Source organism: Bactrocera dorsalis, chromosome 3, assembly GCF_023373825.1.
Source record: "Bactrocera dorsalis isolate Fly_Bdor chromosome 3, ASM2337382v1, whole genome shotgun sequence".
Taxonomy (NCBI): domain Eukaryota; kingdom Metazoa; phylum Arthropoda; class Insecta; order Diptera; family Tephritidae; genus Bactrocera; species Bactrocera dorsalis.
This window is the reverse complement of record NC_064305.1, coordinates 30130852-30157336: the sequence shown is the minus strand read 5'-3', so window position 1 is coordinate 30157336 and position 26485 is coordinate 30130852. Positions and strand designations below refer to the sequence as shown.

The window sequence follows — 26485 nt, the reverse complement described above, 5'->3', positions numbered from 1 at the left end:
ACGGTTGCGTTCGCTTCAGACTCCTTTTACTAACACATTTTATGGTCGCCACAAACTAAACAACTGCTACATGAAGAAGACTACAACGGTACAAAGTATTTCGATAGTAGAATGTATGATACTATATATATATATATACGTAGTACGTATTTGTTATTTATTTTAAGTTAGGCAAGCAGTTTATGACACTTCAAATATTTGTGTAGTTGGATAATGTCAGCAAACATTACAATATATATAAATATGCGGATGTTAACACTGGCCATAAAATTGCAACAATATGCACTTGTTAGCAGGTAAGAGCGCAAATGTCACTTCCTCTGTGGCTGTCATTGTGGCGACTACTTCAAGCTTGGTCGGTTGGTATAGACATTTAGGAATGGATAAACACATTGACAGCAGAGCTTACCTTTTCACTCATATGTACATGCATACAGCAAACATCTGGGTTAAGGGGCCTTATTCCTGTATTTTCATAATAAAAATCATTGTGGTGGAACTCAGTGGAATATCGCTTGTTTCAGGATAATATACTGCTGATATTTATATGCATATTTATATACATAATAAAGTTGAGGTTTAAAACAACGCTGAATGCACATAGAATATGCGTACTTATGTATGTACTACTGTGATCAAATTGAAAGGTGAATTTTGTCCATTTCATCTACTTCAAAGTAATCTCCTCCCGCTGCAATACATTTATGCCAAAGAATTTTCCAGTCATCATAGCACTTGGAAAAATCCTCCATCGTCATGGGCACAGAGCCTTCTTCGACAAGGCTTTTATATGCTCAATTGAGTCAAAACGGTGACCTCGGAGTCTCCTCGGAGTGGTCATTTGCCTCGGTCCTTATACTCGGAAGTTACACGAAGGTAAATCAGACAAATGCGGTGGTTGCGGCACGATGGTTACGATCACGAATAACCAATGCAGTATGAGATGGTACATTATCGTACTTCTCTGTTCAATAAATTCAGATAATTTAAATAAATTCATAATCTGTATAAAAATCTCTATATTAGGTATATGAGAGCTCAGGAAAGTATTGACCCGATTCCACCTATTTTGGATACACAGAACTAACTACCGCAGGAAATGGAATCCGTCTGAATTTTTATTGCATATCTCATATTAACTGATAATTTCGAACAAAAGTCAACTATAGGTACTGGGGTCCACATATTTTGTACCTAGGGTCTAGAACAGTTTTGGTTGGATTTGAACAATTTTTTGCCGTAAGGTGGCATACACTAAAGGCATTGTTCGTACAAAGCTTAATCCCATTATATTAAATGCTTCTTGATTTGTGTACTGGATAGTAGAAGAATAAAATGGAATGTGCTATATGAGAAGTAGGCGTGTTTATTGTCCGATTTCATTTATTTTCATAGAGTGACATAAGAATATGAAAGGAATACAGGATTTCAAATTTTGTTCAAATCGGTTGCGCAGGTACCGAAATATGGGATTTCACCAAAAAGTGGACGGTGCAATGCCCATCGTCCAATTTTTACCCCGGCCTCTATAAACCTTGTCATACCATCCCGGCGGCAAATTTTTAGTTATTAATTTATCGCGCTTGTAGTAGTTTTGAACAATACCTTTATGAAGGGAGTCGGCGGGGTTTTCATCCGATTTCATCCATTTTCACTCTATCGATAGGAGTTCCTGTAATGTTTGTCCTAGGAGAATTTGGTTGTTGTAACTATAGTGGTTTCATTAACCCTGCATTACTAACCTCAAATCATGTCGCATGGTTACTAACCATGGGTCTTATCGACCCTCATTTGTATTATCTATTAAAATCGTTTAAACTTATAAATTGCTAAAACGTATACGTCTTTTAGTATATTGTAGTATTTTATTGTTAAATTTATAAAATGATGTGGTAAAAAATTAATTTATATACTTAAATTGAAATTAAGTTTGTATTCATTACAACATAGCTAAAAAAGTGAAAAAAAAGTTATCCAGCCAGATTCCGCATAAAATGATAAGTTTTAAAGATATTGACTTCAAATAAAGTGCATTTGAAACCTGAAATATAAAAGTAAAATGGTAAAAAGAAAAATTGGAATGACTAATGCAAAAATTTTTCAATTATGTAATCTTATCGACCCAGGGTATTTTTTAAAACAATTTTTTATGCATAATATCTTACATGCTTCTTATTCTTATTGTTTATAAACGTTTAAATATGTACAAATTTAGATTACACATATGTATATCTTGCGTTAAAAAATATTCTTTATTTTTTGTTAATTTAAAAAGTTTGCGTGTCTGGGTCGATTCGACCCTAAGGTTAGTAATGGAGGGTTAAGATATCTCAATTTTTTCTGAAGTTGCAGCGCGCACGGACGGACGGACAGGCACACAGTCAACCGGATCTTGTCATCCTGATCATTTATATATATGAGCCATTCCATCAATTGGCGACATGGTTTTGTACCCGTGGTTCTTCGATTTTGACCAAACTTTAGAATATCATAATTTAAACCAATAGAAGAATATCTGTTAACTTTTTAGTGCTCAAAGTTGCTCTATTGTTTTTTGGCGTGCACTTCAAATTGAGATCAAACAAAAAATTACTTTTTCTTTTATTTTTTAACGACCTCAAAATTGAGTGAAAAAAATTTTTAACTTAATGAATGTTATGTAAATAAATCTCAGCTTTCTGATAAAAATATTTTCTAAATCCAAAAAAAGTTTTCAAAATTCAAAAAAAAAATTTTTTTCCAAAAACCCGGTTTTTTGTGCTTTTCCCCCAATTATTTTTCAAATTTGACTTTTTCATTCGATTCCTCGCTAAATTTTACATAAGAATCAGTGTTAAAAAATATGGGACTCTGATCCCATGAACAGCAAAAAAAAGCAAAGTTCTCGCTATACGGCGCATATTTTTATGAATGAAGACAGTGATTTCTTCTTAATTCAAGTCTAAGAATACAATTTACATATTGACCTTTTTCACACAACCTTCTAACCGTACAGACTCCGCCGTATACCGACAACTTTGCATTTTTTTGCTGTTCATGGGATCAGAGTCCCATATTTTTTAACACTGATTCTTATGTAAAATTTAACGAGGGATCGAATGAAAAAGTCAATTTTGAAAAAAAGTTGGTGGAAAAGCACAAAAAACCGGATTTTTGGAAAAATAATGTTTTTTGGATTTCGAGCGACAACTTTGCATTTTTTTTTTTGCTGTTCATGGGATCAGAGTTCCATATTTTTGAACACTGATTCTTATGTAAAATTTAACGAGGAATCGAATGAAAAAGTCAAATTTAAAAAATAGTTGGGGGAAAAGCACAAAAAACCGGGTTTTTGGAAAAAAAATGTTTTTTTTTGGATTTCGAAAATTTTTTTGGACTTTGAAAATATTTTTATCAGAAAGCTGAGATTTATTTACATAACATTGGATAACTTAAACATTTTTTTCACTCAATTTTGAGGTCGTTAAAAAATAAAAGAAAAAGTAATTTTTTTGTTTGATCTCAATTTGAAGTGCACGCCAAAAAACAATAGAGCAACTTTGAGCACTAAGAAGTTAACAGATATTCTTCTATTGGTCTAAATTATGATATTCTAAAGTTTTGTCAAAATCGGAGAACCACGGGGGTACAAAACCATGTCGCCAATTGATGGAATGGCCCATATATAACTAGGGTTACCATATCGGTCTCAGACAAAATCAGTCCCGTTGCTTATTAACCCGGCCCAACACCCCCTCCTCCCCCCCTCACGTTAATCGAATTTGGTCACCAACGTTTACACAACCGCCGTCTTTTTCTTTGTCATATCGTGTGTGCTCCAAAACTCAACCGATAATTTCATACTGAAAAAAACCTGCTCGAGTTGAACTTGTTCGAGTTTTGGAACACAACCTGGAATGATATGATTCATGTAAATTCATCTTACACGTGGCGCGCAAATTCAAAACGCCCAAGTAGAATAAAACGGTGTGATGCTCTCTTTTTTCAAGCACTCGCTCAAAAAAAAATATTAATTAAAAAAAAATTGCCGATTAGGGAGGAAACCAGTGAATCAATGCATTTTTCACGAAAATCGGGGAATTTCCTGACAAATCAGGAAATATGGTAACCCTATATACTATATAACTATATATCTATCTAGATTAGTTTTAGCTGATACGTACAAACGTTAGATGAACAAAACTATTCTGTAGCAACTGGTTCCAAGAGTATAAAAAGAAGACTTTGGGTAAAAAGTGATTGTAAGAAACCAAAAAAAAGATTTATCATTTGCGGTGCAAACAGTTACTAGATATCTAATAATGGCCGTACGCAAATGTTAAGTGGTAGTTTCAAATATAGCATTATTAATTTTATCCACTAATGCTTGTTTTTAAGGTTATAAAATATGGTTTCAAATCCTTCTACAATCTGTTGTTTTAGTAAATAATTTTTCATTTATGAAGTTGCAATTTTCAGGTTTACATATATACGGATAAAAATCAGCCTAGTTCAGCGTAATTAATAGGTGGTTCTAAGCAATCAAATCACATTCTCATAATTCTCGAAATATTTACCGCCTTCTGTGGATTTAAGGTAGTAGTCTGGTAACTTGCGTTCAAAAAATTTAAACTTGTTTTTGCTTAATTTGAAAGTACAGTATTTAAGAATATACTGTGAAAATTTCAGACAGAAATTCGAATATTTCGGGAGTTATAACGAGTTTCCTAGAGCCTCTCGGAGTCATCTCTCTCGGAGTTGTTGAAATTTAAATGCGTTTTTCTCAAGACATTGTTTTTCTGGTCGGCTCGGGTCCTAACTTTTTTTCTACTGAACCGATTGCTATCAAATTTTAATAGGCTGTTTACACACTTATAGTTCTCGTTGGAACTAACTTTTTTCTCTCCTAACTTTTTATTTTACAACCCTTTCTTTGCTAAAATAAAATGACTTTATTTCAAAGTCCGCCATTTTGTTATTTATCCTTGAAATTTAGCTTCAGTAGTTCCGACCAGAATGGCATAGGTTAACAATAAACAAGAATATTTGATTTCAGATAATATCAAGAGCCAAAATCACCCGGGCCACCCACGTTCATTTTTTTGAGGTTTCAACTTCGAGTGAAAATAATAATAGTAATATAGTATTAAATTTTTCCAAATACATTTTTTTAAATTTTCAATATGTAAATAAAAACACTCTAAATATTAAAGATAATTCATTTTTATTTTCCAATTAAAACCCTCCAAAAATTCATGAAAATAGGCATAAGTTATCAGACTGCTACCTTAAAAGCAACTGCATCTAGAAGTAGTATCATCATATTTGGATCATGAGCCATTAGGTAAAATATTTTTCCTGCTCATAATTAATTTAACTGTGTATTTAGTTATCGTGTGCCATCAAAATAAACAATTTATTTTGGTAATATTCAAGTTTTAATAATTAGAATCTGCTATCTTTATCGATTGTCCAGTGAGATTTCATGACATTTCATATATTGGAAGTGAAGCTATTCCGTTTTAAGTGTCAGTATGTTTGTGTTATCGGTGCGAAAATGAGCTTCGAACAAAGAGCCAACATTAAATTTTGTTTTAAAATTGGTAAAACTTTTACCGAAACGTTTCAATTGATGAAACAAGTTTACGGCGAAATGGAATTGGGTATCTCCAAAACATTTGGGGTTACGAAAGGTGTGTGCACGATTTGTTCCGCACAAATTGACTGACGACTAAAAATTGCCCAGTATTATTATTTGACCAAAAATTTTAACTTTAACCACTCCCCGTATTCACTTCATATGGCACCGTGCGGCTTCCTTCTTTTCGGAAAAATGCATTTTCCCATGAAAGCAAATCGTTATACAGACGCAGAGGTCACTCAAAAGGGTTGCACCTGCATACTGGCGGCCACAGCGGCCAACGAGCTTAAACACTCGTTCGGCATGCTTTTGGACCCTGCAAAAAGCTGTATAGAAGCAGTAGGGGACAATTTTGAATAAAATAAACTGATGTTGCCGAAAAAACCATTTGTTCTGTTTTTTTGAAAACTTCAAGAAAACGAATACAAGCAAGACGCCATACGATTTCGTAAAAGTCGCTCAGCGCGTTTTTTGGAACTCCGGCCTACTAAGTCTTGCTATTATTCCTTTTCTTGAAGTTTTCAAAAGCCATTCTTGTCGCTCCCATCGAAATAAGAAAAGTTGTTGAAAACTGTGAATTTTCATCGATGAAGTTGATCGAAAGTTTTTGATTGAAAACCTCCATTGACATTCTTACCGAAAATCTAATTTGCAGAAAAAATGAATTTGGATTCGTTTATCTTCGAACAACATAACGACCTCAACACATCTCGACTGAAAAAAATGTGTACTTTTTATTCCTGTAAGTTTAGAATTATTGTATGAATTATTAATTACACTGTGATAGTCAAAAAAAAAAAGTCAAGACCAAATTCGACGGTTTCCCCCTATTTCAGGTCCTACGAATCGAACTGCATCATTACTTTTTTGAGTTACAATCATGGTTTCATACAAAAATTTTTGTTGAAGTTTTTCATCAAAGTGGCCCATTGTAAGAGAAAGGTACATTTTCTTCTGTCTCTAACTTTTTTAATGTTGACTTTTTTGGTAAACTTTCTTTGGTAAAGCTTCTCAGAATAAGTCCGTCTTTAAGTTCTTAGATGACTGTAAACCCCAAAATCAATGTTTTTTGGGTCCTTATAGCCAATATGTCGAAAAAACTGAAATTTAATTCATTTTTTTAATGTTTTTTCCCTCACGTTTCGTCAATATATTAATTTACCCTTTGATACTTATACATTAAGTGACATCTTGTAATAGTAAGAAACTTAAGCAAAGACAACGTTCTGAGCAAACTAACCATTTGAAAAAAAACTTAACAAAACTTGTATTTTTTAAAAAAGCTACACTAACTATGTTTGTGTGCTGTTTTATTTTTTTTTTTTTTGTATCTTATAAGTGTTATCAATAAGTATCATAAATTTGTACACAATATTCGAATTAAATTTAATAAGACTCATCTATCAATGTCCAACACAAATCAGCAAGCAACGAGTCAAACTTTTAACCACTGCCCTGATAAGAAATAACAACAAGTATCGTTTGAAAGAAACGTTAAATGCTTGCCCAAGAGTCAAAATTTAAGCATAGATTGCAGTAGTTAATTTGACTTTGACTTCGCGGAAAGAACATTGTTTTAGTGCCTTGTATATTAAGAAAATAAATTAAAATGAATAAGTGTCCTATTGGCCTATCGTAGTTCTGCTACGTATGTGGAAAATTTACAAGCCCTCGTAGTAGACGCAAAATATCTTCGGGAACTGCCGGCATCTACGAGGAATAGTTCGATTTGCCCGTTATAAAGACGTAGATTGGGTGCCAAATACCATTTGCACGCAAACGCAATGCAACAACAACCTGCATAACTGGTCAAAAAGACTGTGCCTAAAAATGGGGTTCGGTATCCCAATGATTTGGATAGATCCACAAGGGCATCATACTGGTAACTGCTACGCGTGCAAGAACAAATTTGCAAGACTCAAAAAAAAACACAGTTTACAAAAGTGTTCAATCTGCACAGCAACCTGTATCTCACTCAGAAAATGTTCCAATACCAAGACGTCCAAGTCCAACTGACAGATACATTTCGCCAACATTTTCCACCGAGCCTACAGATCTACTCTCAACCCAACTGAAGTTGAAAGCCCATGTCGTCACTTGGAGATTTCCCAAGCCCGTTTGAATACGATGGTACGACAGCTGAAATTATCGCAAAGACAAGCGATTTGCCTAGCACATCATTTTCGATCGGTAAATATATTGTCTAAAGATGTGAAGGTGTATGGATACCGCAAACGACAGGAGGAGCTTTTAGATTTCTGTGAGGTTAATGGCGACAATACTTTTTCGTATTGTAAAAATATTCCTGGTCTTATGCAATACATGAACTGTGAGTACAAACCAGAGCAATGGCGCTTGTTTATTGACTCGTCGAAAAATAGTTTAAAAGCAGGATTGCTGTATGTGGATAACACAAAAAATCCTGTTCCAATTGCCGTAAGCTCCAACACAAAGGAAACATACGAAGCAATGAAATTAGTTTTAAACAGAGTTCAGTATCAGCAGCATCAATGGAAGATATGTGCGGATTTAAAAGTTATCGCCTTGCTTACTGGTTTGCAGACAGGATACACAAAAAATATGTGCTTCATTTGTCATTGGGACACAAGGTACCGCGGAAACCAATATAGAATGCGTGATTGGAAGCTTCACACAGAATTTCATTTAAATGTGGCAAATGTTATCCATATTCCGCTGATACCAGCTAATAACATTTTGCTACCACCACTGCACATAAAATTGGGAATTGTCAAAAATTTCATAAAAGCAATAAATGGAGATGCCGAGCTTTTAAATGTTTGACAGAAATATTTCCAAGACTAAGTGTTGCAAAAATAAAAGAGGGTATTTTAAGTCTTTTAATAGAACGAATGTTATGTTGATACATTATTTTCAGGTGTACTCAATGGCCCCGATATAAGAAAACTTATGAAGAACGCAATTTTTCCAAAAATAGTCAAATTTCAACCGTTAATATCTTTTAAACGGTTGGGTTTACAGTCAAAAAATCATAAGAGACCATATTTTAGAGCATTCAATTTCCTACAAAACTTAATTAACAAGATATTTTTTCAAGTAGTTAGAAGCGAGATAAAAATTTCTCTATCTGCTCAAAGAAAAATAGAAAACCGTTAGGCGGAGGATCTTCCCGTTAAAATTAAAATCTCATATTTGGAGAGGCTTTCTTAGAGGTGTCTAGGAACCTATTTTTGCGAGTACCAATTGAAAAAAAAATAAAAATTTTTTTTTGAATCACCCTAGTGTATATTGTATATATTTTTGATATATTCACTGTGCTCAATAATTCAGTAGAACATTTGTAATTGTCTATTAAAAATGAATAAAATTGTATTACAAATTCTAAAATGAATTATTTTTGACTACTACTTTATTAGTTTTGTGGAAATATTTTTAGAATTATACATCACTTACGATAAATATTAAAATTAATTAATTAAATTGAATTATGAAATAAATCAAATCCAAATAAATTAAATTTTGAATATTTACATACAAGTACATGTGTTTGATAGCTCAGTTTGATTGCAGTTATATGTTATAGTAATCCGATCTGATGAACTTTTTTGTCGATTGTATCGTAGTGAAGTGCTAATTTTCAAAATCGACGATTCAGAGAAAGTTTTTGGGTCCACTTGACGTGGTTTAACCCACCTTAAAACATAATGGCTTTGACAAATGTGGGTTTTTGATACATTTTTAGAGCTACTAAACTACGACAGAAAGGACCTTAAACAATAATTTTAGTGTGATAAGTTGTAAGTTTTAGTGCATATGTAGTTAGAACTTTATAAGTATAGAATCCGTTCTACCTTTTTAAACCTTTTGTTTACAGTCATAGTTAGATTTATGAATTTTTGATAATGATTGATTGATGACCTCACTTACATTGCTGACCTTTACATTGCTGGAACTCAAACGTTTGAAGAATTGCAATTGATGTAACCCAAAAATTCGTTTTCACTAACAGTCAAGAGCTTTCATCAATGCTCGATTGTAATAAGCTGCTCCTTAGTTATTGCTATTTCACTTGAGTGAAATAAATAAAATGGAGATCCATTAAACCACGATTTAACGACTAACGCAGTCATCTGGTTTCGCTTAGCATACGTTTGAGCCATTTATTATTAATATTGGGTTGTCAAAAAGTCTTGCGGTATTTCTATTGAACCAATTCGTGTGGCACCCACACAGCGAGCTTCTTAGTGACTCCAAGCTTCTTCAAATGGTTTATAACGGTTTGATGACTACTATGCCGGTCTCTTTCGACCAATTTAGAGATTTTATCGCAATTTTCAACGACAGGCCTTCCGGAGCGTGGCGCATCTTCGACCACCTCTACACCAAAAAGAAAACGTTGAAACTATCGTTGTGCGGTGGAAATGGTAACTGTATCGGGTCCATGAACTGCACAAATTTTATTGGCGGCTTGAGATGCATTTTTGTCTTTATCGTAGTAGTACTGTAAAATATGCTATATTTTCTCTTTATTTTGCTCCATGTTTGCGACGCTATAACTCACAAACGACAAACGAAGAAACGACAATCAATCAAACACGTGTTAGCGCGTGAAATGAGCTTTCCAAAAAGATATTGCATGACTCGATGCGACGAATAAAACTAGAACTACGCGCTTTCAGCTCCAACTAGCGAAAATACCGCAAGACTTTTTTGGCAACCCAATAGTTTTATATGTTATTATTAAAGCGATCAACTTAAAATAACTTAATTTACTGAATAAGTGTGGTTCAGTATTACCAATGCACTCAAATAGTTCTAATACCACTGGACTCCATTTTAAGAGTACTGTTGGCATAACTTACTAAACACAATTGAAAAGCCACATGAGCTTTTTTAAATTTAACTCTGATATCCCATAGAGCTTAAGCTTTTCAAGCTTTCGAGCTTTTATACATCTATAGCAAAGATGTAAGTGTGCTCGACATATAAGTGAAATGAGTGAAGCATAAAAAACAATGGGAGTTTTTAAGTAAATAATTAATTTAAAGTGTTATATATGGAAATGAATTCCAAATTATTTTCATATGTAGCCAAAAAACAGGACTTGTATTTTTATTACGAACATTATTTTCAGAATTATTTATTTTTAATTTTGATCCAATAGCTTTAGCTGTCTTTTGTTCAAGAAAAACTGGGCCAAGTGGTTTTACATCTGGATTTGAGGTGAAAGTTTTTCAATCCAAAAATTTTGCAGAGACCGGAATAAATAATAGTTCGAAGATTCCAAGTCTGCAGAATACGGTGTTGTAGCACATCTCATTCAGGATGCAAAAGCTTTTGACGAGTCATCAAAACATGGAAGAGGTTTCGCAATATCCTGTAGGAACACTACGCCTTTTATATTGATCAATTCTAGACTCTTCTATTTGAGCACATTACCTAATTTGTCCAGCTTATCACACTATAAAATTTATCATGGTTTTGTCGTGCAAAAGCTCTAAATCAAAATTCCACCAAACAGACAACATAACCTTTTTTTGTTAACTGTCGGTCTTCGAAGTGATTTGAGATGATTTATCCTTATCAGACCATGATTTCTTGTGTTTTACATTCTTGTAAACAACCCAATGCGCTTCTAAGCAGGATCTCGTCTTTGACGTTTGATAAGCAAATCACAGTAGTTAAAGTGACAAAGCAATTTTCGTTCTGTAAAAAATTGAGAAACGCAGAAATTTAATTTTTCAGCCACACCCCGAATTGCTATTCGACGATTTGCATAGACAAATATCTTTATTTTGTCTACATCGGCTTCAAGCGTTCTTTCAAGACATGGTGCAATCTCAAAATCAAAATTGGTGGAACAAAATTTTGAAAACCAATTTTCTGTATAGATCACACAATTTTCGCCTTGCTTGAACTGTAGTTTTACCATTTTGATAGTAACGGGTGATACAAGCAGAGGTACTTTTTTCAATTTGGAACGACTTGGTGGATTTTACGCCGATATCTTAAACTTGAAGGCGCGTCAAAGTACAGCTTGTACAAGAATTGAAACCGCCCGACCTTTGCAACCAAAAATTGCCGCGTTTGGCACGAAAAGTAACCTGAAGAGATTCAAGAGCTGTTATTTCATAAAAAAAAAACAGTTTGGTGTGGTTCGTTGATTCCACCATCAAAATTGAATCTCGTGATCTCGACAACATTTGGTTTCAACAAGACGGCGCCACTTCCCTTCAATCAATGTATCTATTGAGGGAACACTATGTTCAGGAGATAATTTTCCATTTTGGGCTCGTTGACTGGCCAACAAAATCCCATGATATCACACTGCTATACTTTTTCCTGTGAGGATATATAAAGTCTAAAGTCAAAGCGGACAATCCCGCTTCAATTCTGGCCATGGAACAAATCATCATGCGTGTCGTTTCCCGAAAATTTGACTCAATGGATGAACCATCTAAAACATAGCCGCGCCTAACATTTAAATTAAATAATCTTCAAAAACAAAATCAAAGAATGTTCTTTTGAATAATAATAAATATTCCCCATTAAATTTGAAATCCTTGTGTTTTCTCTTTAGAAAAGTAGGGAACATCGAAATTGATCACACTTGAAAGAGTAGAGTACGCCGAAAATGTTCTTTTTGATATTAAATTTTTGCTAGGGCACCAAACAAAAACTATTAAACAAAATTGTTTCATAATTTACAAACGAGCTCTATATATACAACGGTAAAACCATTAAGTGTGAAGGCTGCTGCGAAAAAATTTATTGGGTTGTCAAAAAAGTCTTGCGGTATTTGTATTGAATTTTTTTTTTTATTATTGAAATTGAAATGAATTTTTGATGACTCATGCCCAGCTCTTGACCGATGCTACGGCTGCTACTAAGCCGACATCTTTCGACCAATTCAGCGGTTTTATTGCAATTTTCGACGACAGGCCTTCCGGAGCGTGGCGCATCTTCTACCACTTCTACACCAGTACGAAAACTTTGAAACCATCGTTGTGCGGTAGAAATGGAAACTGTATCGGGTCCATAAACGGCACAAATTTTATTGGCGGCTTGAGATGCATTTTTGCCTTTATCGTAGTAGTACTGTAAAATATGCCATATTTCCTCTTTATTTTGCTCCATGTTTGCGACGCTATAACTCACAAACACGTGTTAGCGCGTGAAATGAGCTTTCCAAAAAGGTATAGCATGACCCGATGCGACGAATAAAACTAGAACTACGCGCTTTCAGCGCCAACTTGCGAAAATACCGCAAGACTTTTTTGACAACCCAATGTTAAGATAGCTGCTATCATCAAAGGAACTTACTTACTTAGTTACTTACTGAACGACCAAATCAATTCTTGCTTTTGGCTGATCGTTGCATGCCAATTCTGGCAAAAGGAAGAAGTAATCTACTACTTTTTACTTTTTGGATATTATGTGGCTGTGCGTTTAATTTTGTAAGTCAAAACTAATTATTTCAGCAATAAAAATTTTATTTAGCTTTTATGACCTTCAACAGAAACTCATTTATGTCTAAAAGTTTTTTTATGTAATTCTTTTTTCTTGTAACGATTTAGTACAAAAATAAATACATATTTTATATATTAACAGAACATATTTCTACAATATAAAAACATACATGCACATATCTCCAATTAAAATAAATTGGGGAAGCTGTTATTATAAACATAAAAGCACTCTTAATTAAATAATGTATTCCTTAGTAGTATTCTCAGCATATTCTTCTTCTTACAACCAATATTGAAAGCTTTGGCTGCACAACTCATTTTATGCGAATGTCCATTGCTATATTATTTCAAAAAGTCCTTCACGTAGTGCTGTAGAAAAAAATTTAAAATTTCAGAACATTTCATTATCAAATGCATCCTTAGGACTTACTAAATAATACCTCCTTTGTATATATTTGAGTTCCTTTAGAATTTACCGTTTCAAGCCGTGAAAACCTGTATCAACTTCTGTATGTTTATGTTGTATAGTATGTACATATGTATGTGATGGTATTTGGACGAATGCACCGTATTATGACAGTTGTATCTTCAAATCGTATGTTGGCCACTAAATGGGAATGAAATATTTCTCCAAGCAGTATTATCAATGCACCAAAAATTGTATCTTGTTTTGTTACCTCTTCTTATACTTTATATCTTAAAAGGCGCCTCTAGTACAGTTTCTCATATACTTCTAGAAATACATTAGCTGAAGTTGTCAAAATTTGAGATGCCGGAACTGTAATGCGCAATACTTCCGTTTCTCCTTTGTATCAAGTAATGAGTCAATGTTCGCAGGCGTTCGGGTTACCTAAATAACATGTATAATCCTTGAAGGAGATACGTCCAGCAAACTGCTTTAAGATGTGACTTATGATTGGAAGAAAAGGCGCTTGAAGAATCCACTGAAGGTGAAACCAGTTGGTTCGCTGGTTTTGTGTCGCAGAGTACATTAGACGTCATTTCGGGTTCACAAGGTAAAGCTAAAAAGAAAGGAATGCAAATAGTTTGTTTTTCAAATGATATACAAGCAAAAAAAGAGTTATTTATACTATATATTCTTGGTGGCAAGAAATAGTAAGTAGTATCTAGTATACGCTTGTCTTTCTGAAGAATGTTGAAAAAGACCTTCGCTGATAATTGTTTGTCGCGAACAAGTTGTTTTGGTTGGTCTAGAACGCGTTGCGTTTCTTATTGCCAATATATATACTTGTAGTAGCCATTGATTGCCACAATGCACAGGAAGTGACACTACGCTGCACTAGCCAAATCTATCATCACTAAGCGACGAAAAATTGCCAGCAAATTGCAATCTAATCCGGCAAGCAGACAAACAAAAAAGGGTGGAAAATAAAAATAAACTCCAAAAAATTGTACCCCGAATTCCCAACCATGAATAAGCGTGAAAATTGAAATGCAAACAAATATATATGTACATCTGTACATATGTAGCTTTATGGCACCAAGTTGCTATTGTTCTTCTTTTGGTCGCAGGGTAGTGTGTGAATCCGTAACACTAGTGCCATATGCTGATTAATGGGTTGAAACAAAGGCATTTCAGCCGGCAGCTGGAAATCTAATCACCAGATATGTGCAATGAAAGGCAAAAAATGGTAGAAAAGTGAAAAAATGTGTTGCAGAAATGTTCTTGCTCGTTTTTAAGTGAAAATAGCTTCCCAATGTCAATATGTACAGAGACTAATTTCTTGCGAAGAAAAGAAACAAATATGTATTAGGCAAAAAAAAAAAAGAATAAATGGAACCAAATTTTTGGTACAAAAAAAAAATCGATTTTTTAGAAATTTTGTGTGGGCAATAAATTTTCATGACCACATTTCAATAACGCAATAAACACTATATATACATACATATATCCAATATATTAAAAACCAAAGCAACGATAATTTCAGGGTAGTACGATAAACATAGTATACGAGGTGTGTTCAAAAAGTATCGCGAATTTTGTGTTTTTTCAAAAATTATTTATTTATACATGAATATCTATTTTGTCCCATGACCTAAACAGTGCTTGTAAAAATTGGCCTTTGTTTGTCGAAAGAGGACTTTACGAGGGCTGTCCGATAAATAACCGACCTAACCATGATGCACGCGACTTTTTCAAAATTTTTTTTTTTTGTTTCTACATAGTCTCCTTGTAACTCCACACACTTCTCCCAGCGATGCTCCCATCTCTGCAACCTTTCCAAATAGTACTTGGCGTCTTTGTCTGCAAAATACGAGTTCACGAAAGAGGTTGCCTCCTCATTTGACGAAAATCTCTGGCCGCCGAGCGCAGTTTTAAGTTGAGGAAACAAAAAAAAGTCGCTTGGTGCTAGATCCGGTGAATAAGGTGGATGGTCAAGCAGTTCGAACCGCAATTCGTGGATTTTCGCCATGGCGACTGTTGAGCTGTGAGATGGTGCGTTGTCTTGGTGGAACAAGACTTTCTTTTTTTGCAAATGTGGCCGATTTTTCGAAATTTCTTCCTTTAGTTTGTCCAATAATGATGCGTAGTATGCTCCTGTTATAGTTTTTCCTTTTTCAAGATAGTCGATAAAAATAATTCCATGGCTATCCCAAAAAACACTCGCCATCACTTTCCCAGCCGAATACACAGCTTTAGGTTTTTTTGGGGCTGGTTCCCCCTTTTCAATCTACTGTTTAGATTGGTTTTTTGTTTCGGGCGTATAATGATGAATCCAAGCTTCGTCTACAGTTATCAATCGGCGCCAAAACTCGGTCTTATTGTTGGTGTGAGGTGTCTGGCACTGTCCGTGCGCTATTGTGCGCATAGGCCGCTGCTCTAAACTGAGCCAACAGAGCGCTGGAAATGTTCATGCGCGCACGTTTGTGGTCTAGCGTAAGCAAACGCGGCACCCAACGCGCGGACAGCTTTCTCATGCCCAAATCTTGGTTTAATATGTAACAAACAGTTTCTTTTGACATCTTCATAATCTCAGCTATTTCCCTAACTTTAATCCGGCGGTCGTCTAGTACCAATTGATGAACTTTAGCGATGGTATCGTTAGTGGTTACAGTTTTTGGACGCCCAGGACGTTCATCATCTTACAAGCTCCTGCGACCACGTTTAAATTCAGCTGCCCAAAATTTTACGGTGGTAAACGATGGTGCAGAGTCACCATACATAGAGTCCAACTCATCTTTGATTTGTGAAGGCGTATTGCCTTTCAAAAATAAAAATTTAATTACAGCTCGATATTCAATTTTTTCCATTTTGGGGAAATCACCGAAATAGACTCACAAAAACGACTGTCAACAGATAATTGCGCAAGATAAACTTCTGAAATTTTGGCGAGTAGCTATTATAATATGCACAATTTGAAGTAGAAACTTTTTTTTCAGATGTGCCGCTAGCTTCACGTTGAGGCCGGTTATTCATCGGACAGCCCTCGTACTTCTCAATTGCCTACTTAGTGTGAAGTAGCGTCTGTTGGCAAGAGATATTCTGCGTTGGATTTCGAAGCTGACGTTGATGTTGGTATTGATGCTGGTTTCAAGGTATAATAGACGGAATTATCTACGACTTTGAAGTTACGAATAATAACAACGTCAATAGTGACTTGGGAGCCAAATCGCGAGTGCGATGACTGTTTTTTTTTGATGACAGGAGTAATTTTGTCTTGCCCTTGTTTACTACCAGACGATGTGAAAATTTACACAAGCTCTTTTCTCCGCTTGATACTGCATATTTTTCAGAACTGCCGATATCGGGCCATACAAACTTAGCTGAAAAATTATATATTATTGAAATTTCACAAAGGTTACAACCCTAAGCAATACTACAGTTTCCGGACATATTGTTCAGATCGGATAAACGTAGTATTTATACCGATTAAAATTACAATAACGCGCTTTTATTATTTTCACATTTATGTATGTTACCATGTGATGAGTCTTTTTACGTATATTCGGCACTTAAATCCAGTAATACTATATACAGATATTCAATAAGTCAAAGCTGTCAACTGTTTGAAAAACTTTAAAAAATGCTTTAGAAAGTATACAGGGTATTCAGTTAATAATCTTTCCGTTAGGAAAGAGAAACCCCAGCATTTGGTAACAAAATATATTCAGTTTGGCTTCATATCGAACTTAACTTTTTGTAGCTTTTTACTTTGCGAATGATAGCAAATTAAATTCATGAAACATGTTCTGCTAAACAAAAATTTTGTCCGTTGGTTTACATGAATTAAAACAATTAGCAAACCCTTGTATTATAGCAAAAAAGTGCCATCTGCCTATATACATATATCAATGTCTATAAATCTATAGAGAGTACTTCGGCGAAGGAATAATTGAACTTAAATGATACAAAAGGCTTACTACTACGTCAAATAAAAAAAGAAGAACTAAAAATTTGCAGAGCAATGTTTCTTTATTTGAAACGTTAGATTGGTTCATGACATTTACTTTTTGAAGATAATTTCATTTAAATGTTGACCGCGGCTGCGTCTTAGGTGGTCCATTCGGAAAGTCCAATTTTGGGCAACTTTTTCGAGCATTTCGGCCGGAATAGCCCGAATTTCTTCGGAAATGTTGTCTTCCAAAGCTGGAATAGTTGCTGGCTTATTTCTGTAGACTTTAGACTTGACGTAGCCCCACAAAAAATAGTCTAAAGGCGTTAAATCGCATGATCTTGGTGGCCAACTTACGGGTCCATTTCTTGAGATGAATTGTTGTCCGAAGTTTTCCCTCAAAATGGCCATAGAATCGCGAGCTGTGTGGCATGTAGCGCCATCTTGTTGAAACCACATGTCAACCAAGTTCAGTTCTTCCATTTTTGGCAACAAAAAGTTTGTTAGCATCGAACGATAGCGATCGCCATTCACCGTAACGTTGCGTCCAACAGCATCTTTGAAAAAATACGGTCCAATGATTCCACCAGCGTACAAACCACACCAAACAGTGCATTTTTCGGGATGCATGGGCAGTTCTTGAACGGCTTCTGGTTGCTCTTCACCCCAAATGCGGCAATTTTGCTTATTTACGTAGCCATTCAACCAGAAATGAGCCTCATCGCTGAACAAAATTTGTCGATAAACACATTTCGAACCGAACACTGATTTTGGTAATAAAATTCAATGATTTGCAAGCGTTGCTCGTTAGTAAGTCTATTCATGATGAAATGTCAAAGCATACTGAGCATCTTTCTCTTTGACACCATGTCTATAAATCTATAGAGAGTACTTCGGCGAAGGAATAATTGAACTTAAATGATACAAAAGGCTTACTACTACGTCAAATAAAAAAAGAAGAACTAAAAATTTGCAGAGCAATGTTTGTATAACAAATGTATGAAACCAACGCCACACATGATATAAATTTCCAAGAAAAAATATAATCCTTCTGTTTGGACAAAGAAATCAAAACTAAGAAATTCCGTCAAAATATGATTTTTTGATTTCCTAAAATTCTATTTTCCTTGGAATATACATATTTATATATATCCTTATTTTTTAATTTAAGTAAATTCCGAAATTCAATGTCGAATAGAAGCTTAATAAAATGTACAAATAATACCAACCCAGCTAGCTGAAAAAAAAGAGTTGCGAAGAAGAGAATAAAGAAACAAGCTTAGAAATTGAAAGTAAATAGTCAGCTTGCATTAGCAGTTGGATCTTTTGACGCCTTACTGCTAAGCCAGCTAATAGCCAAGACTTCCTTTCCGTCTGCGCAAGCATTAGCGTTTCCATAAAAAAGAAAAACTTCGGCTGATTCCAAAGATAACGGATGATTCAAGTAGAGGTATTTTTAATTGCCTTTTTTGATAGATCCCACGTGAGTCGTGTCAAGTTCTTTTTTGTTTAGTATTGTTTGGCGCTTGATCATGGAAAACCTTACGCAGGAACAAAGTTCAACTTTATAACAAAATTCACATTTTGTAAAGAATGTGTTTCGCACGCTTCGGTCAACTTATGCTGAACATCGGTCTATGGAGCGTACTATTCGTAAAACCATCACCCATCTTGAGACCCAGCAATCATTATTGGATAATATGCGACCGAATAGACCACGTCCAGCACGCAGCCAAGAAAATATAGCTTCCGTAGTTGAGAGTGTACATGAAGACCATCGCTCAATGGGCTCTTGAAGAGATCCAAGAAAATCCGAACCAAATTTTGTTCAGCGAGAGGCCCATATCTTTGTGTCAATTTGTACGTAAAAATGCAAATTTGCCGCATTTGGAATGAAAAGCAACCTGAAGAGATGCAAGAGCTGCCATTTCATCCAAGGAAAAACGATTTGGTGTGGTTCGATGGAATAATACATATTTACAATTACATATTTACATAGTTATGCAAAATCTAGCCGGTGAAGACGTAACCGTCCATGGCGACCTTTATCGCGCCATGATAATCGAATTGAAGCTTGTGATCTTGGCGACATTTGGTTTTAACAAGACTGCGCCACTTCCTACACATCGTATTAGTTAATGAATTTATTGAGAGATCACTTAAATGAGCAAATAATTTCACGTTTTGGGCCCGTCGATTGACCACCAAGATCATGTAGTATCACACCGTTAGACTTTTTCTTTAGGGATATGTAAAATCTGATGTCGATGTGGATTCCCTTTGATTCAGGCCTTGAAGCAAAATATCACGTGTATCATTCGCCACTTTCCAGTTGAAATGCTCTAACGAGTATTCAATGGATTGACCATCTGAAACATAGCTACGCCATCGTTTGAAAGAGATAATTATACAAAAATAAATACCAGAGAATGTTCTTCCAAATGATGATAAACATTCTCCATTAATTTGAGTTTTATGTGTTGTTTCTTTTAAAAGTAAAGAACCTGGAAATGGATCACTCTTTATAATAACTCTCACAGATGATTTTGTTATAACATAAAAGGGTATAACAAAATTTGTACGTTGACTTTGATTGTTCAGTTTGTGAGGCAGCTTTGCCAATAGTAGTCCTATCTAGACAAAACTTATCTAATGACAAATTTAGTGAAGACGGGAATTTTTTCCCAGCGAGCAATTTTTTAGGTCTGAGAACAGAAAATAGTCTCGAGGTGTTAGGAGACTGCGCAGCATCCACTTTGCACAGAGCTTTTCATACCCAAATATTCCGGAATGATATTATGTACATATTCGGTAGTTTTGTGTATGTAGAGTACTTGCTATATCGAACAAGTTCATTTTGTGAACTTTTTTGATGGTTTCGTTGGTAACAACTTCTTTTGGGCATTAATTTTGAAGATTAATTTTCCTTGCACAGTGTTCGGAAACTCGTCGTGCAGCCAAGTTTTTGCTTTAACTGTAAATTTATCTTTTCAAATCAGTATTTTATCAACACGCGAAATTCCTTTTTAACGACTTTTTTTCTCAATGACAAAAGTTGCTTCACTCAAAACGGTATAATTCACAAACTGAAGATCCGAGAGGTGGCAAATTAATACACGCGGCTTTTGAAAGTCAGGGCTAGAAAAAATTATATCGATTTAATTCTAGTGTCGCCATCTATGTGTCAGACCGTGGACTTTTCAATTGGACTGTTATTCTTGAACATTTTTGTCCCTTTCTGTATATTTTATTGAGTCTCCAGTGTTTTTTCTAGTTATAACAAACTTCGTAGTATACTTTACAGGGTGGCTGATGAATTTTGCTACATTCAAATAATTTTTTTTTCAGTGTATGGAATCATTTTTCTTTTATTCATGTTAAAGTTCATTCAATTTTATTAAATATAGCTTAATTAGTTTTAAAAATAATGGAATTTAAATGCCCCCTCCCTGCTCGTTAATGCATGTGCGGCATCTTACCAAAAAGTTGTTAATTACTGCTTGGAGAGTTGAGACAGGAATAGCCGCAATTGTTTCTCGAATGGATTGCTTTAGTTCAGTATTGTCCACGGCCTATGCGCACAATAGCGCACGAACAGTGCCAGACACCTCACACCAACATGTCGCGACAAGTGTCTGTGAAAGCACGATTGTGCTACTGTATTCAACTTCGTAGGCAAGCAAAGAAGAATTTTGCGATCAGTTGACGCTAGAATAACCAACACAAGCATAACGCGCACACAGTCACGTTGGACAACACAGCTTTAGCTCATTCAAATTTGTTGGTTTTGCTTTGTAGACTTCCTGTTTGCAATAACCCCACAAGAAAAAGTCAGGTGCAGTAAGGTCAGGCGATCTGGGTGGCCAACGGAATGAGCAGTTTCTGGATATCAGCTTATTGGGAAATTTTCGTCGCAATTCTGTCATAACAGGTTGGGCTATGTGAGGAGTTGCACCATCTTGTTGAAACCACACAGAGTTGAAAGAAATTCTCATTCGGTGTAATTCTGGATAGAATGCTCAAGTAACGGTCTCCAGTAACCGTAACGGTGTGACCGTTTTCTTCGAAGAAGTAGGGCCCGACAATGCAGCGTGATGAAACTGCACACCACACTGTGACACGAAGTGGATGCAATTCCGTCTCATGGAGTATCTGTGGGTTGGAAGCACTCCATATTCGACAATTTTGTTTGTTTATGTTGCCGTTTAAATCAAAATGGTCCTCGTCAGACATGAAAAGACAGTTCAACATGTTTCCATCCTCTTCCACCATTTGAAGCATCTTCTGGCAAAATTCCAAGCGAATCGGCAAGTCTGCAGCGTTCAGTTTGTTGGCCATTTGAATTTTATATGGAAATAAGTCCAAATCTTTGTGCATAATTGACTGTAATGACTCTCTGCTTACACCCATTCTTGTCGAAACACGTGGATTGTTTAGTATGGCAGCAGCTACAGCAGCAATTGTTTCCTCCGTTCGAACGGAAGAATTTCGATGGTGAGGTCTTCTGTTGACTGTCTCATGCTCGGAAAAATTGTTTACAAGTCTCATTATGGTCCATCTGCTCGGAGGATTGCCGCCAAACGTGCGCCTATACTCTCTTTGAACCGAAACTACGGACTCCAGTGCGCGATAGCGGCGGACAACCCAAATTCTTGTTTCATGTAAATGTAAAAGTCAATCTGCAAAATAAAAAAAAGTTAACCAGATTCATTAAATAGAAAAAAAGTTATTTAAGTTTTTTTTGGTAGCGGCTTTCATCAGCCACCCTGTACACACCCTGTACACACCCTGTTCATATCTTTCACTTACGCATTTGGAGCGAGTTAGCGAACTCTTAGCTTATACGTATACTTTTGCTTTATCCAATTGAAATATATAATTTACACTTATTTATGTGCCACACTTAACTTTATGTTGGTCTGTCTGATTCTCGAAGCGTCGGCTGTAATTGCCCACATGCAAATGTATTTCCTGTGATTTTTCCTTCCCCTTTGGGGTGTGAGCCATATTAACAAGCACAATTGTAACTGACATCTTTTGCTGGTGAGTTTATAGCGTCGACTGTGGCATGAAAAAGAGAGCAGTCACCCACTACCTGAAGGTAAGTGAGGTGTCAAGTGGCATAGTGTGGCGTAATTTGTCATATTGTCATAGTGAAAAGTGTGGCGCTGCTGTTGAAGGCAAATCGTGTACACAAACATTGAAACTAAAGATATCGATTGAAAATATTTCCTTCTTACAATAGTTTGGAGAACACTGAAATCGAAATAAACAAAGGTTTATTGTCTTCTTATAAAAATATAAGCCAAGCATCACCAATTTTTTAAGCAAAATGATTTTTATCATTCGAATTTTCAAAGTTTGATATCAATCGAATCGGAAAGAGAGAGTATTGTGGTTAGAGTGTTTTCTGATGTGTAGTTGTTGGACAGCATGTATATTTTTATGGAACTTTAAACAACAGAACCACCAACAGGTGTTAATTATTTCAGTTCATTTTATTTTAGTGGGTGCCTTTAGGGCTCTATGGACAACGTAGTTTCTGAAATGGAAAGATGCACTCCCTATTGGGCAAAAAAATATTTTCTGAAAGTGCTTAATTATCTATTTAAGGAACCAGGACACTGTAATCCCTGGTTCTTTCCCTTGGTTTTCACGTTGCCTGTCCAAGTTCTGGTCTTGCCAATAGTAACCTGTGATATTTTGAATTTGCGTTTGTTTGTAGCAAATGATAATAATGATAGCACCGTCTGAGCATGGTATCTATGTCTGTTATTTGGCTTGTCTCAAAACTTTAGAATAGTCTTGTCAGAAATAGGGCTATAATACTCAGCTTGAAATGATATTGTAGACCCTGAATGAGAATCATTCTTATGAAAAGACATTTGAACTTCAAGTGACAAATGTCATCAGTCATTGAGTATGATGGATGCTTAACTGGTAATATCAAAAGCTACAAGGTCTGACCGGAGACATAAACCTGGTAACACGGGGAGTAGTTGGCCCTTGGAGTTTGTAGGTGATCCTTTTGGGGAGCGGCGGGTCCTGGACCTAAGCCCAACAAAGGTGCAGAAGGATTCTCTTCCATCTGACTAATTGACACTAATCAACGATTTGTTTTACCTTTTTACTTTTTAAGCACCGTGGGGTAAAGCCGTTTTCGGCAGGTACTCACTTAAAAACACAACGACTTTTGTACCATGAAGCCTTCTGATGCAAAGTTTGCTATCAAAAGCAAAGACTGCGTGAATAATTACCAGTAAACTAACCGTTTATTTAGTTATTTTTTCTTTCCTTTATAACCTTTCCCGTAAATATCCATACTGACATAGCGCTCGAACAGTACCGATCGATATTATGAGATAAGATTATGCTTCCTGAGGGAGTTTTAAATTAGTACTGGAAAAAAATAACAAAAGTGTGTCTGAGTTATATTCATAAGCAGTTGTTTCCTAGAAATTCAAAATACCGAATATACTACTGTGAGTAAAAAATATTATGTAATAAAAACGAGTAATATCATCTCTCTCTTGTGTACTCACATTGATTATGCTCTCCCCCTGTGCTGTGATCTTGTGAATTCCATAAGCTCGATGTGGCACCAAAATAAACATTGTTCAAGGATGATGACGAAGCAGCATTCAATTTTGTGCGGTGAACTTTTTTACTGATACGTTGATCTATTTTGTCGACGCGATTTGGTGTAGTGGTTGTTGTCATTTTAAAATAAATAAAATATATACATGTACATATGTAGTAAAATGACTGTGTATATTGATGTACGATATACATATATGATAAGTAGTGTCTTCTGCGTACACCTTATTTATTCTCTACTACAAAAACCTCAAGAAAATTATAAAACAGGAAGTAGTGCTATGGTATAATGACATAAATACTCGTAGGACAAGTGGATGCATGAAGTTGTTAAGGGACTTGCTCAGGTAAGTTAAGGTCTATCGATATCTATATTGCTTGTTGTGAGGAGGAGAACATGCGAGGAGCAGGAGCAGGAAATTAACTTAAATTTACGAAATAATTGTGTTTGATTATACATTTGAATCATATAATATTTTTTCCGTCCCTTGCATTTATACACACCTTTGTTGTTGTATTTCGTAACCACTACCGGCACGGTATTTATAGCCACCGTAGGTGCTAAAGTGGTTACTGTCGTTGTTTGCGGAATATCTGTAATAAAAAAGGAGAAAATATAGAAAGAAGCAAGGAAAGTGAAAAACAGTCGTGCTTAGTATAGTATATGACCTGAATTGAAAGCTGCATAGTTTAACTTTACAGTATTTAAGTAAGTGAAAGAATTTAATGAATATTACATATGTATAGCAAGACTTTATGAAGTTTACGTTTAGATTTGAAGAAATATTTTGAATTGAATCAATTGGTAATCATTTTTAGTAAAAATTATAAAAAAATGGGAAATAAAAAATGTTTGTAATAAATAAGTAGAACACAACGTAGAAAATATTGTTGTGAAACGAATGTTAAAGTTTCGCAATCCTCCTCACAACAATAAAATTGAACCAATGGGGAAATACACAGAAAAGTTTGTTTGAAATTAATTCATTATTACTATTCTGTGCAAGTAAAAAATCAATTTTTTCGTAATTGAATTCGAACCTTTATTTAGCATTGTTAAAATGAATCAGTTTAAATCAAATAAGCTTCGTTTTTTTGATAACTTGTGCTATTTTTTAGGTGAGTTCTTAAAGCAAATAAAAACACTCGTTCCTATTGGCAAACAATTTAGACCGTTGCTCCTCAAAAGCTTCTCTTGAGGTGAATTTTAATTTCATCAGCAAAGTTATTTGCCTCAAACAGCCATCTCCAGATGTTACGCTTTCACTGTCGTTCAGCAGCCTGGAGAAGTGTTCCTTTTTTAATTTTAGTATGCTCTGAACCTCCTTGCTCCTGTCGGCCAACTTCTCAAGCTTTCGTACTCACGCATTTCGGCCTCTCTCTATTTTTGTCTGCATACATATGTATGTATTTGGAGAGGTTTCGCCATGGAGGCTGAATTTTCTGAACATTGTACCAAAGATGTCTTCTTTGCTGACCCTGGCTTTAAAATCGCCAAGCACAATTTTCACATCGTGGAGGGGGCAGTTGTCGTAAGCGCGCTCACAAAAAGCATCTTTGTTCATATTGACCTTCTCTTTTGTCGGGCCGTGGGTGTAAATTAATGTTAAACAATTTTTCTCTGATGCGGATTGTGGCTAAATGCTCATCCATGACTAAGTATTTCTCCAACCACGAATCCCAAACCAAATTTGCGCTCCTTTACATGATTACTGTAGTAAATGGCGCAAGGATCTACTCGTCTCCGCCTTTTTCTCGTCCATCGCAATTCTTAGGCGACAATAATGTCAGCCTTTATTTTTACGAAGATTTCACTCTCTCACTTTATTTATCGACAATGTATGTCTTTAAGCCATAGTCCTTATTCCATTTGCTGTGGTGGTCATCAAAAGTGTGGTCTTTCATCCAAGCCTGTTGTTCCGCACGGGTTGGCTACCGGATCTTACACAAGGGCTACTCACATTTCCAGGGGGCGAGGCAAGCAGTGGCGAAGCTACCTAGGTGCTAAGTGGGGCAGTGCCCAAATTGAAGTCCGCTAAGTCAATAAATCGTGTTTATCATTATTCATAAATATTCAGATATAATAGGCCCTAGCTTTTCACTTCAATTTATTAATATTTACGGCCTAGTTTTACATCGACTATCTCAAGTATAGACTGTCCACCCATTATGTAAGGAAATAATGAACAAAAAATATAACTGAAGGAATGTTATTATTTTTTACAATTTCTGTCACTTCTGCTTCAGCTGAAAGGTCATTTAGCAAAAAAAAAATAAGCTTGGATTTAAACGAAGTCATTGAGACTTTTTGCGAAAACTAAAGCTAGGAAAAAATTGGTATGTCCAACTTTTATATAACAAACTCTCTATTTGGCTTTATTAGCCAAACCTACTCCAAGTATTAATTGTAATTTATGGCCCAGTCAATTGGCCGCCTTGGTAGTGCAATTTGACGCCGTTAGACC

General features: G+C 35.4%; 1 long non-coding RNA gene across 2 annotated transcripts; it reads right to left on the bottom strand.

Moving 5' to 3' along the window:
• Window positions 1-13132: 13132 nt before the first annotated feature.
• Window positions 13133-24703, bottom strand: LOC125777889 (uncharacterized). 2 transcript variants are annotated; one of them, XR_007422448.1, is made up of 5 exons: window positions 24525-24703; window positions 23966-24103; window positions 13746-14090; window positions 13509-13675; window positions 13133-13437 (listed from the first exon to the last, which is right to left on the bottom strand). It is a non-coding gene; the product is annotated as an uncharacterized LOC125777889 (long non-coding RNA). The 2 variants fall into 2 exon arrangements; XR_007422447.1 differs by having other exon boundaries at window positions 13134-13437; window positions 13499-13675; window positions 24525-24702.
• Between the last annotated feature and the right edge of the window lie 1782 nt (window positions 24704-26485).